This window comes from Atta colombica, unplaced genomic scaffold (assembly GCF_001594045.1).
Source record: "Atta colombica isolate Treedump-2 unplaced genomic scaffold, Acol1.0 scaffold142, whole genome shotgun sequence".
NCBI lineage: Eukaryota > Metazoa > Arthropoda > Insecta > Hymenoptera > Formicidae > Atta > Atta colombica.
In genome coordinates, this window is record NW_017259231.1 from 803,511 (window position 1) to 818,699 (window position 15,189).

The 15,189-nt window shown below is 38.5% G+C and overlaps 1 pseudogene; it reads left to right on the top strand.

Annotated features, from left to right (window-relative positions):
• The window catches only part of LOC108685022, a 160,777-nt pseudogene extending 146,810 nt beyond the window's left edge, over window positions 1-13,967 (top strand).
• Window positions 13,968-15,189: the final 1,222 nt, after the last annotated feature.

Here is a 15,189-nt window from a genome sequence, read left to right on the forward strand (position 1 = left end):
GGTATTCGTGCGTATCTAACCTTAATGCGTAAACGGGAAAAATCTTGACGACTATATGAAGGGAGAGAGAGAGAGAGAGAGAGAACGTGTTGGTAGAATACATCAGAGTGACGTACGAAGCATAAGGGCGAGGGAGACGGGGGGGGAGAGTCTTCAGAGTGCGAACACGTCGAGGGAACTCGCAGAACGGCCGTGCTCGGTAATCCATCACTTGCTGTCTATGCCAGTTCCGTGGCAGGCGCCCCAGGCTAAACCAATCCATGCATTTCATTCCAGTGACTTCACTCGAACCCGCCATTTTTCATCACACGGCGTAGCTGCATCATCATTTTCTGATACGAAGCGTATACCGACCTATCGCGCCGACCGGCACCTCCTCCGGCGACTCATCCGTGGAAATACAGTCATTCTCTTCTCACATCTATCGCGACGATAACGAGAAGGCACGCTCAAGCTCTGATATTGTAAACGATATATCAAGATTGAGATTTGCATTTTGTTCAATTAATAACTCATAGAACGCTTGCATATAACTCAATTAAGTATTGGTGAAAACATTTCTCAATATTAATTTTTAATACCATCTTTTATATTCTATTCTGAAAAAAAAAGTGTTTGAAATTTGTGATCATAATTGAATTAAAATAAATATGAATAAATATAATAATTATTTAATTCTTTTTACTACGATAATGATCATAATAATAATATTGATAACTATATGTGCCGGAAAACGGATAAAGACAAAAAGAGAAAAAAGTATAGCTGCAGCCAGAGTTACAGCAAAAATGAAATCACCAGTGTAATTATATGACTATATAATAAATATAATAGTAAACGACAGAAAAGTATTTCTCGTTTTCTATTTCAAGATATACTGTATATAGAGATCTCAATGCGTTAGAACAAAGACTGTCTCTGCCGGTGACGCAAAGTTCCCGAAATCGTGGTGAATCGACGCTGTGTAATACCTTAAAGAGTACTTCTTCCTTAGAGTCTCTCTCTTCCGCGCGCAGCTCGAGACTGAACTTTCACAAGAGTCGCGATCCATCATCGGAATGGCCCCTCGAGGAACCCGTTGCGACGAACTTCCGGTCACTACACCCGACTCTCTGTTCGAAAATACGTGGACTTGCTGCGAAGAAAAGTCCCGGTACCTAACTCTTTCTCTCGTATTATGTCTCGCGCGGCTTTGTTTCTCGTCGTCTACGACGCAACACTGCCTACTCCGAAACGTTTTCAGTTCGTATAGCGAAAATAAAGGCTAAAAGCAAATACATTCGGAAAATCGACAATAGCTACATCGTTGGTAACTTTATGTGAAAGTAAATGTAGTAAATGGCCAGTAGTTAAAAAAAATGTGGACAAGAATAGCTATTGTGTCTCGCAATTAATACACTATACCTGAATTTCACTATTTGCTTCGTTTGTTCATTTTGTTACACATCATTAATTACTGAGATCCTAAATAAAAAAGCTTTTTTCAAAACAATATATTTCATATATCCGCATACCCATATATATACATACCGATAATAGTTCCACTGCATTTTGCATTCTACAATAGACTATACACGATACATTACAATATATGTATATCTTTTTCATAAATTGTATATCTAAGATGAAATATAACACATTGCTATAAAATATGATATAACAAACCGCAAAAATAATTATGTAATTCTACTGAAATCAATGTGCTGATATCTATTGTTCCTTTATTGTATACACAATGTTATAAATAAAATTATCACAATTCTTCAATATTGACACACGGAGAGAATTTTTTCTTAGAATTTATCCTGAAAAATATAACTCACAGTCGTGAGACCTAACATTGTATTTCAAAGAATTTTAAAGTAAATTTCTCTCATTCATTAAAAAAACTACAATAAAGTATAAAATAAGTATGTATCAATTTTACTGAAGTGCATAGTAAAAATCTTTAAAATATTATACCACAACTACCTAAAATATTTTTAGGGTAAATTTTAAAAGATTTTCTCCGTGCAGAAATCTTTTTGTATCAAATTATAATTATGACGACTATCATTCTGAAACTATGCTTCTTCCTAAGCAAAAAACAAATTTAAAGCAAGCGAATAAATCTTTCGTTACACGTACAGAGCGTCATTTCGATCTGTGCGCACCGAGACAGCCGAGTATCGCGAGCGAAATAAATTTCGTCGTTTACGTTTCGCGACGGAAGCATAATGCAAATCATCCGTCCCAGCCATTCCGCGTCTGTCACGCTCTTCCGCGCGCACCGCGACGAATCCAGTAATTAAATCTGACTCGAAGCGAGCCAAAGTAAATGAGCGATGTCGCTACCGCACTGGCTGTCTTTAGCGCAGTCGGTGTTGCTACCGCCGATTTTCTGGTGGCATTGGTAGTGAACGCAGTCAAACGGGAATACAGGAAACGGACGGCAATGATGAGAAAGAGAGAAGAGGGAAAGAGGAGAACAAGCTGGGGGGAGAGAGAGAGCGGAAAGAGCAACCTGTGCAACGCACGAGCTATGCTCTACGTGGCTGCACAGACGTGCACATCGCGTAAATGTTGCCGCGTCAAGGGCTCAATTAGCGAGCGATAACGAACACTCCAAAGTAAACACGGCAACGAAGGGATCGGGTCAAACTCGCCTCAGCTTTCCTCGCAAAGCTCGACAAGCTCGACGAACACCGCGGAAAATCACGTAGGTTTGTGCCGCTAAATGCGGGAACTCACACTAAAAAAGATTTGCTTCATTGTCACTTTACGTCGCTGGAAGGATTTTAGATTAAATAGAGGTAAAAACAAATTTTTGAGATAAACGTCGTATAAACCCGATGTAGTAATGTAATAAAAGATAAGAATCTTTGTAATTCTCATTAATCTATACATGTAAATTGGTTAGTAATTGGCCACTGAATATTTATAAAATGTAACGCACTTTCGAGAATATTTCCATTTCTAAATTATTTGTACGTTTGATCGTACACGCACACGCATACACACACACACACACACACACACACACACACACACACACACACACACACACACACACACACACACACATCCAGATATAGTTATTTTCAAAAGTATCGAAGATACAAACGATTTGTTGATCACATCGATAACAGGGGAAACAGTCGTAGTTTCATATGCGTTAATCGTGGTATACCTTGTTTTATTTCAATTATTTATTAATTAAAACAAATACTTATTCACGTACGCGCGCAACACGATCGAAAGTAACCGATTTGAATGGTGGTTACTAAATTGTATTGCAGTTTAATCATAAATAATTTAAAAATGAAGCTATTTTTGTAAACAACATTTTATAATTAATGGATAAATATTATATTATTACAATTTTTCCAATGTAAGAGTGTATATCTGGACATATTCTCCTTACTTAACGAAGCTTTCAATCAAAAACTTTGTCCATTCAGTATTCATCAGTACTCGATTATTTCAAGATATTTTTCATTTTTTATTATTATTATTCTATAAGCAGACACCCTAGTATAGTTATACGTTTTTATTTGCACATAGTTATGCTAAACATTATCAATTGAAGAGACTTTATCGGCCAGTCACCCATGGCACCGGAAGTGTTGGAGTGCTTCAACTTCGTACGAAAAGCGATGCGACCGTCTACACAGGCATCAATTAATCCGCGAGAACTTTACTGCCGCTTTAGTACGTTTACTAGCCTTGGTCAAGTAGTTGAGCTTGCGTGATAACTCCATGCGACGAAAGCAGGACTTAAGTCCTTAAAGGGATTTAAGCGTAAGCTGATTAAACGTCGACGCGACCTTCGGACCTTCAAAGTCGATTGGACGTGAATAAGTGAGAAGCAACAGTCGATGTTTGACACATGCCATCGTATTTCGCGACAATTAGAAACGACTGATTATCCGTGATGTTGTATTGTACCACACATAATACATGCATTTAATGCAAAACACGAGATGTTTGTCGATATCAAAATTAACATCTTTATGAGTTTTATTTTCGCTCTTTTTCTCTTCCCATTCCTACATTCCAATATTTTCAATTTCAGACATTATGTGAATGCCGGAAAGACCTATCGACACGTATCGTTCGTAAGAAAAAAAACGTAACGCATTCATATTTATATAGGAAGCTCGCGTATTTCATCTGTTATTGTTTTCTTTATGCGCTTCGAAATACCGGCGCATCTGTTTTACGAGTTATCCGCAAACCTTCCGAGTTTAAAGGCACGTATCCAGACGCTTTCGAAACTTCCGCCCGCATTCTCCCCTTTCCGCGGATCTACGAGATGCCGGTAGTGTGTCTATAAAAGAATGAAGAAAAGGAGTTGATCGCTGCGCCGTTCTCGTCCGCGCGTCTCTAAAGTCTAACGAATGCCGCGCGAGAAAAGTAAAACGGTACGGCGGTCCTTTCTTGGTGCATGCCCAGCTCAGGCTTGGGCTGCTCGCCGGTAACGCTCTCTGCAACGTGGAACATTATTAAGCCGCGTCTCTTTTCTCTGGACTTTGAGACGAGCCCGGGCGTGCGTTTACCATTCGCAGTCCATGATAAATTGTGCATGGCGGAACATTTTAACGGCCTCGTTTCTTTCTGCGTTTAAGTACCGCGCAAAAAGAGCGCGGAGAAATTCACGAGAGAGGAACGGGAGGGAATGGCGACGACGGCAACGGCGAGAGGTGTATAGAACTCCCGGTAAAAGGGGTGGGTTGTGCAGAAACGGAAGGAGAGCCGCTTACCCCTTTAACTCTCGCGCGATGTAAACGACTCGCGGAAAAAAAGAGAAACTGCGCATGGCGAAAATACCAAAAAGCCAGTTGGCGCGTATATACCGATTCCTTCCACGTGGGAGACGAAAACTTAGCTCCGTTTTCTACTTGGCGAAACCATGCAGCCGTCCGACGATCGCACTATCGAGCTGAATGCGGTGCGTCGCGACGTGGCGTGGCGTGGCGTGGCGGCGATCAGCGTGTAGTGTAGTGTAGTGTGCGTGCACGAAGAGCACCCTGCAAACTCATTAGGGGCTGAAATAAATACTACACTGCACTCGCTTCCGCCTCGCGCTGCTGCCTCCGGTGTTGCAGACTGCGCCTGCAGAGAGAACTTCCGATGAAAGTTTCTCCTAATGAGAGGTGAGAGAGAAAGAGGCAGAAGGAATGAAAGAGATGAGAGAGAGATAGAGACAGAAGGGAGCAAAATAGAGAGCAAAGCGCGGATGGGAATGAAGAACATGGAGGACCTGCCGCGTCGCGTTTCTCCAAAGTCAGGATGCTTTTTTCCAGTTTTCGTGCTGGGGAGAGAGTCGCGACGTCTCTCCCTCAGCCGACTACTCGTCCCACTCTCAAGTGTTTTGGTCGTTCGAGCAAGCTGGTGCCCTCCTGTTTCTCCCTATACTCGTCATTCTTCTTCTCTGCCCTCGTCTCTCTCTCTCTCTCTCTCTCTCTCTCTCTCTCTCTCTCTCTCTCTCTCTCTCTCCTTCCCTGCCCTTCACCCCGCCTTTCCCTTTCTCATCATCCTGCCATTCTCCATCCTTCCTTCCTTTATGTTCTTCCACCCTCTCTCATCTCTCGGGTGTTTCCACATCGATAAGTAAGAAGTCCTCGCGAGAACTCTTCGTAGGAAAATGTCGAGAACCGGCTGTTCTCCGTACGGGTTGAAATAGAAGTACGAAAGGCGAACGAGATAAAGGAAAACGATGTCGAAGAGAGGAAAAAGTTTCAAGACAAACTCTTCTTTCTTTTTTTTTCTGTCTCCTCACTCCACTTTTTTTCTATCATCGTTCGCGTACACTTTTTTCCCTGTTGCATAACACGATGGTTAAAACTATTTCCTTGTTTCCGCAGATGAAAATACGTCTGTAACGATTGTTCACTATTTCAGCTAAAGCACCATTTATACTACGGGAAACTGTTACCAGCGTTGGATCAGTTAATATACGAGTCACAAGCCTTATATTAAACTCGCGAATAATTGGGATTAAAACAAATTTACAATATTTAATCCCGTGTTAGTAAATCCAATCAAACCGTGGCGTGTGGATAAACATACGAAAACTGAGATACAGGTTCGGTACATTTTTTCATACATAGTACATCGTGCGAAAAATCACAATGCAGTCTATCGCATAGTCGCCAAACTACGAGCTAAGTTAATACAGAAATTCTGATAGCGTGATTCGCTTATCGAACAAAAAACTCAATTAATAATAACAGATGCTATTAATACCGCCGCGAAATTTCCCCCCTCCGACGGGATAGGGGTAATTACCCGAGTCCGTGTAACGGGCAAATTTCCACGAACTGATATTGATTACTCGACGGAGATATTACGATTTAAAATTAATTTCGTAGAGCAAGAGACGCGCGCGCGAACGCGTTCGCAGACAGTGCTGTAGCCATGCGGATTAGCCCCCTCGTTCTCGTCGTGCGCGACCTGCTTCGCCGCCACCCCCTGTTAAGCCAACCTATTCTGTGATCCGCTTTCGCCATTTCAATTTCATTGTCCCCTCCTGCCCATCCGCCCCGCTCTTCCGCGTCTTCCGCATCCTGAGAACGTCTACAGCTGCGCCTGCAACAGCCGCGAGGGTCCGATAGGCACGCTCGCGAAAGGGCGACCTTTCCGTCGTCACTTTTCAGCCTTGCCTGCGATCTTAAAGAAACCGAGCACGAGCGGAAGATGCAGCACCGCGGCACTATGAGAATAAGCGAAATAATCTTTCCCTCGGATAATCGTGCCGCCGCGATCAACTTAACAGGATCCGCGAGAGCGATCCGACAGTCGAAAGAGCGAATGAGCACGAGTGATAGAACTTTCAAGGGTCAAAGTACCTTTTGAAGAGCTGGACGTCATCCCATATCAAGAAACGTCGCAATTTATGTCGTGTGCTCAATGCTTATTACAAGGTGGAAATTCAACGAGCGAATAAGGCACATTTGAAATGTATAACTTCATCCGCTTAAATCGTGACAATGTTTCTCAATTAAACTGACAACGAGTTTGGGAAGGATTGAAAACGCAATTTTGAAATTTGTTATTCGCGCAAAACCGCGATCACCGGCATAACGGTATGACAGAATTCGTGCCATGCTTCGCATGATTTGCATCGTAAAACTTTGTACACATGTGTTTTAACGCGAACGTGCAACCGCGATGAAATAATGGAGCATACACAATCGAGCGCACGCGCTTCGCCACGGACATGCAATTGCATTTGCGCGACACGAAACCTTCGCAACTGTTAAAGCTTGAATTAATTGAAGGATGTAGTAAGATAAAACAATTCCATATTTTAAATACGTAAGTTTAAGTAGAAGTTAGATAGTATGTAAGAATAATAAATTTCATTATATCACGTACGTTCCGTGTAACACTCGATATTACTCAACTGCGTCAAAAATTATGCAAAAGATATTAAAAATCACGAGAAATAAATTTTTATGAACAGACTTAATCATTGCATTAACAAAGATTATCATTATGATTGTCTAAATAATATACTGTTAAATATCCGTGCTGAATCGTGAATTTAAATACACTACAATTTCGAATCTACTCTTTCGCGTGGAAATACTTCGCGTTCCGATAATAATTTTCGATATCGTATTGTACGACAGTCATCACAATATTTATATCCCATAATTCACGACAAGATATAAAATAACCAGTGAACCTTAAATGCGATTCTTTCATTTCATCTTCGAAATTCTCCACTCTTATTTTATCCGGCATTTAGATTAACTGTCGAAGTAATGCGATCTATCCGCCAAGAGACTACCGCGTTTCAGGCACCAAACGCGATATCAAACGACGTAAGCCCCGTTGTATGTTGTGCAATTGTAGTTGCCATGCCGAGTAGCGAAGTACATCAAAAGTTCATATTACACACACACACACACACACACACACACACACACACACACACACACCCGGAATCCGCATCTTTACTTCCGCGAGACCATAAAATCCGGCTAGCTGTAGGAATGCGCCGCGTGCGAATTGTGGCCGCACTTGACTATCTAACGGTGGATAGTGGCGGAAATCGGGAAGATAGTCCGAAGTGTATCTAGAAGCAATTCCGAAGCGGCATTCTTCACCAAGATACGTTCGATTGCCGGAATAATCCTTTCTCGAAATCTCTTATAACGGAGAGACGGAAATCCCGAGGGGAAAAATCGAATGCGATTTTTATTGTGTAATAAGAACGAATATCGATATGAAATGTACTCCATGTGAGACAACAAGTCATATCCTTCCTACTTCTCTTGCAGAAAGTCATTACCCAAGGAGAGAGCGTACAATAACCCAAATTCCGAATCGTTCGTGAAACTACGCGCTATCGTGCTTTCTTCGAATCAACATTACGTATCCTACTTTTATTCAATTATGCACACGCCACTCTCAATATGAAAATTACTAACTATAAATCCTTATTTTATGTTTCGAAAACGTGCATAAAATACGTTTCTGCTATATTTCATATATTTCGTGCTAAAACGAAGTGCCTACATAAATAAATGAATATACTGCAATCTATACGATAATGTAACTAAAAAGCTCAATTTCAATTTATATTCAATAACTAAACTGAAATTTCAGAAACGCAAGATTCAATCAAATTGTACTTTGATAATATATAATAACCGAAGCTATAATTCAAGAAAAATTTTGTCTCACAAAACTATTGTGAATCAGCGACACGCTGTATAATCAAACATGCAAATGATATGAAAAGCGGATCATCTTGCCTACGTAAAAAGCATGAATATAAAGCAGGTCAGTATGCGTCAACCTGTTCCCAAAGCTGCTCGACTGACCACACCCTTGCAATCAGATTAATATCAGGTTGATCAGCACCTACGCAGTCTATTCTTTAAGAAGGAAGGACGCGTTTCATCTCTGTTCACGATTCGTATACAAGACGTCTCTCGATAGGATCACCAATTATTCTCAACGACGGGCCCAGAGCACGGGCAGTCTGTCAATTATCTACCTGGGCCGTGAACCCCTGACCATGAGAAATGATTCTTAGTTGATCTGTCGAGAGGTTGTTACACGGCACTGATAGATACATTTGCGCAATCAATCTGATAGCGGCTATGAAAAAGAAATACCTTGTGATTCGATCTTTTTGTATTCAATATTTATTTATTGTCTCTAATTGGAACAACTCTCTAAAAGTGATTTCAGTACTACACTTATAACTGTAATGTAAACATCATCGAATATTTACTGTTTCTTCAGTAATAATATACTGATTCACTTTTAGAGAGAACGTTATCTTTGAGTTTTCTCAGCAATTATAATATCTCGTTAACGTTTCTCATTAATAATAATTCTATACACTATATCTATAAAATTCTGTATATATACATTTTTACTGCTTATAATTAATAATCAATAAACGAGTACATATATCAAATTATGCGATTAATATCAAGAGGCCTTTTCATCTCGATGAAGCCGATAAACTTTACGCGAGACTAGGCAAAGTGTACCGCCAATTTAGATACCGTCATTTAAACTGTCGTTCGAGAATGGCTTGCTGAGGCAAACGTTTACGTTTCTCGTTATATCCTCCAACCGTGTCGTCGGCTCTCTGTATCGCTCTGTGTGTATCTCCTAGATTCTACCACAGAAAATACGCTGTAACGATTTATCGAAGCGAATTTCCGAATTAACATCACGCTGCGCATTTGCTTACAACGTTTATATTGATTCGTTTCTATCAGAAAAATGTAATAAACGTTGCAGTAATAAAAATATGAACATTTACAACAATTAGTATAGCTAAACAACAAGAGCGAATTTTTTTTTGGAATGGAAACATCACATGCAGAGGTAAGAGACAATTATCAGTCATGCAACTGATTATACAATATAGATTATTAAAAAATATACTACAATATAAACATTAAAGATAACACAGTAATATTCAAATTACAAGTAATATTTTTCGTTCACTGTTTCATAAAATTATATAATTTTCACGATACTACATAGAAGAAATTGCTAAATTATTAAGATCCACACGCAAGAGAGAGAGAGTAAAATATAATTATACACCAATGGCACACACTTCCGTAGGTAAATTTGAATTTCTGCAAGTCCCCAATCTAGGAAATGATGCTACAGGCATTTCAAACTCGCGATAGATAATTCAATTCGTCCGAAAAGCGATAGCTCGATTCCCCGTAGCGATTTCACGACTCGTTAGATCAAAAGGGATGGCCGGGTAGGCTAGGATTCGGGTAAGGTTCGAGACTCGCTTCTCGAATTTGCATGTCTAGTTTGTGTGTGTACACGTGCAATTTGTTACCGCCGCCATTGCCGCAGCTACTGCTGATTGCTGATTATTCACAGACGCTAAAATATACACGGCTGAGCCCGACCTGCCCTGGAGTTTATGTACACATGCACGGTGCCAAAGCGGAGGATTCATATATCCACGTGAAATCACGTATACGGACGAATGTATGCATTCCTGTGTATCGTTCGTGCAATTAAAGTAGATGCAGCCAACCAAATGGCAAAAACACAATGATGATTTCAATATATAGGAATCGAAAAAAAAACGTTCGTATCACAAAATGTCTGAACGTATAGATTTAATTGTACGCATGTAGAGAATAAATTTGGATCGCGCGCGAGTATTGTTTCGCGAAATTGCTAAATATTTAGAGATGTAGGATCATACCATGTTGCACACAGTTGTGCATATCACAATACTCCGTTTCATTCAAGATAACGAGTATCGTGTATAAAAAAGTTATCGAACTATACGAATATAATGTGAGATATTTATATTGATTTACGCAGTTGATGCATTTAAATTTCATATTATAAATTGTTATCACGACAATTATATATTTCGTATATAATTCGTATATGATTTATACATTATCAAAAAACTAAATAATTTATTATAATTTTGTATATGCTATGTATGATAAAATAATAAAAATGTTACGTTTATTTAAGCATTGCTTTATCAATGTCATTCAAGATGAGATCCCGTCTTAACTTTAGAGCGAGAATTTGTCTCGTCATGAAAGGATGCTTTGAGAATCATATAAAAGTTTCGTATAAAAGTGGTTTGCACAGAGCGATATCAAATTGGCACAAAATAAGGAAGTTTATATCGTCTGGCGGGAAATCGGAGCGAGTCGGGTAAAACGACACGCGAAAACGACCGATAAGAGGGATCCTTACGAGTTTTCGAGTGAATAATTGCAGTCGTTACCGATAATTAACACGAAATACGCTTGCCCAGCCGCGGGCGTTGCGTAACCTCGTATAATATAAACGAGATACCGTCGTGGCAATTATCGCTGCTTACGACAATTAATAATGGGATTTCCTTAATAACCGTGAGTCTCTTTCTTCCCCCCATTGACTCGAAATCCGTCAGCGAGGCAATAGCTCCTTTTGGTAAAGCCAGCCCAGAAAAGACGCTTTCTACAACGAGTGTCTATTGTCCGCGGTAGCCCAATTTACGACGATTATTTACAGTCGGTGAAATTTATTTTCCCGCCGTTATATTATACTGCTTTTCCCTTCCCTCCTATCTACGAGGTTTGTTCATGGATGAAGTGAGGGTGGTTGGTCCGGCGGTCGCCAAAACACGAGCGCCTCGTTAGCATCCATGCTAATAATTACTCGCCCGGTTTGACTCGTAAAGAGGGGATGGTCTCACATAGGGATGCAAGGACATTGACATCGTCTCCACAAAAGCTAAAATTTTCACCCCGTTCTATATTTCTTGCTGAATATTTTCCCTCTCGACATTCTATTTTGCGACTGTCAAAAGTTCAGCTTTAATAAAATATATATTTTTCGTAACGCTAATATAAATCGGGAACACAATTTGCTGAATTACTATTTAAACAATAATAATAAACTTATATTTTTCGAATCTTAACTTAGTCGCATATTAAATACGTTATGCATTTCTACATATTTTTATATATTTCTAAATAATCAAATTCGTTGTATTTAATTTATATAATTTTTTAAGTTGTACTTAATTTATATAATTTTATTATCATAAATTAGTTTATCGATCTCTACTCGCCAAGCAGCTTATATTCCTCTTGTTAGGTAATAATTGAACTTGAGAAGCTTAAACTGAATTCTCATCTTTCTTACCTTTAATCCAAGACGTCCCTTCCGTCAATCCTCCGTCGTCTTCTCTAGTACCGCAAAATTATATTTATTCTGAAAGGAAAAATCTCGGATGTGTGTGAACCAAATAATGAAATTTTACCTCCAATCGTCTAGTAATCGAATGCGTATCAAATTTCTACTTTTTATAAAAAGGAAGAAGATTACAGATATAATTCGTTTAATGTGGCGTTGAAAGATTACGCTCGGAAGAAATCTTAGAATTTGAGAAATTTTCGCGCACGAAAATGCATCGTCGCCATATCTGCAGAACTTTCTCTCTTCAAGTTGCTTACGAGATGAAATCCACTCGTCGAGATAAGCTCCTACTGAATGTAATTGAACTGCAATGGTTCTAATCTCAACCGGACGCATTTCTAACGGAAATCTTGAGCGCGAAGTAATGCGAGTAGTTAGACGGATAGCGCATATTCCATGAAACCGTGAACCAGTTAGATATCCGCAAACAACGTGAACCACTTGGCCAAAATTTGTCGACTAACTACAAACCGATATTATTACATTTGTTGCTTTAGTTCTGAGTCTTCATAATACATATAGCTGTGTTAAAAAAATGATTTCTACATAAGTTTTTTAAGTTTAAATTTATTAAACATAATATGTAAGTAAACTCACAATTCATCAATCATTTATAAAATTTATTTAAAAAATGTTTATCTGTATATGTCATATTTAAAATGAATTACTTTATAAATTTAATTCTGTTAAAATTTTTCTATACAGCCCTAAAATATACCTCATAAATTTTATGAAATAGTTCTCCCTAGAAAATAATATATAAATTTTGCAGTTTATTTGTACTCCCGTTACACGATCAGATAAGATACTACAGGCGAAATAGCGGCTGTATTGTTTAGAAGTTCGCTGTTTCCTTGATGCGAAGATATAAAAAAAATATGATTATCCTACAGCCACTTTCCGGCAGCCGCATAACTTTTTCAAACGATCGCCGTGTTTACTGATGAAAATATAGTTTTTTTCACAGTGCATAGCAGTAAAAACTGCTTTATGATAGTAATACACGATAACACCTGATGAAATAATCTTATGCGGACTATTATGACCCGAAAAGCCTGGAATATATTAGTTTCTCTTAGCTTTCATCGTAACTTCACAATACTCTTTGTTTTATACTCCGATTTATTCTTTTCGAAATCGTATTTTCGGGATATAAAGGCAACGTGCACAGCATTCTTGCGAACGACAAAATTGTCTTTCAAATGCTACCTGTCAAGAATGAAAACGAAAGTGGCTGATACCGTGTATCCTGATACAATTTTCATGAATAAGAAGACAAGATGTTCTAAGCGAAAACAAGTTTTACATGCAAATGTTTATGTACAAGCTGCTTCTTTCCGGACCTGTTGAACTAGTCCTTATTGTTTTGTAAAATGCGATGCGAGATAAAATGCTTGAAGTTTTGTCCTTTATAGAAATGCAAAACACAATAAATCCTGTTGTATTAATTTTTTAATTTCCAAAAAATATCATTGAAACAAATTATTTTAGAGAAGAATATTATCGAAAAAAATATTATATTTCAGCAAAATCGTTCTCTCCGTGTATGCAATTAATTAGATTTCCGCAAATACAAATTAAGTTAGATAAATAGTTTCATTACAACTAAATTTACGATTTTATCTTTGACACATATTAATAAAATTCATCTTTCTTTTGTTACAGGTGAGTACGACAATAATTCTTGTAAATATTCATACGGTAAGTTTGTATCTCTGTGACATAATTATTTCGTAATGCGTCGAGACAGTACGAACCGAAAATAAAAATACACGTTTCTACACACAGACTAAAATTTACAAATAAATAGAAAAAAAATACATGAAAGCACGTAATAATAATCACGTAATAATAATGCATCTATCCCGCAAATTGGACGGCAAATGTAGGTCTACGTGACAACAAGCGCATATACCAAATTACTAAACAACAAAGACAAAACTGCATATATAGCGGCTGTACACCACATAACGCGTGCAACGATGTCGAGAATATACACGCTATGGCGGAGGCAACTCAATGCATTATTCAGCTCGGTCAACCCTAACTCACGCAAGATGCATCCTCACCTTCCTTCATCCACCTCTGGGATATATACTGCAGCGGTCACCTATACGTCATCATACATGTCTGTGTGCTGAATACATTCGATCTAGCGTTCACGATCCAATAATTTCTATTTCGATAGTCATGCCAGTGCCTATTTATTACTAATTGTGTACGTTTTATTATTCTCTCCTCGTTAACTATGCCATCAATAAAGATCATAAAAACGAAGAAAAAGACCGTAATATTTCTCTACTGATTTTACAACAAATATCCGACAAGTGCTACAAAATGGGAGAATTGTTGGCGCGATCAGTTACATAGAAGAGATAAAATCAAGAATGATGCTTTTTCGAGAAAATTCCACTTTTCTGAGAAGTTTAGGAAGTCCCGCACAAGTAGTGGTCCGATTCGAGGGTAGTCAGGCGAGGCAAAATGGGTATTTGGTATTCCGACGAAGTAACCCCGAGCTCTCTCTCTCTCTCTCTCTCTCCACTCTTCCGCTCGTCGCGCACGCATGCCAACTATCTTCCGGTTGCTAGAGTCGCTCTTCACCGCTCTTCAGGTTTTCGTCTCGGAGACAAGCAAATATTGGTGGTCGAAACGAAGAAGAATCAAGACTAAATCATGGTTCGAAGATGCAGTTCTTTCGTTATCAATCAAAAATGCTACAAATCATACTGTCCTACATATAGCTATTATAACACGAAAAAAAATTAAGTGTTCAATCTTTAACTAGGTAGATAAGATGCTGAGATGCAAAATACCCGGAAAAATTTTCATAATTATATTTTTTAATATCTATAGAATTAAATTTATACTCTCTTGCGATGAAAGAAAAATTTTGTGGTATTTGTAACTATAATTGCATGTTACTATAATTATCATAATTATCATTATTATTGCTATAATATAATATTGTAATAATAATTTTATATATAT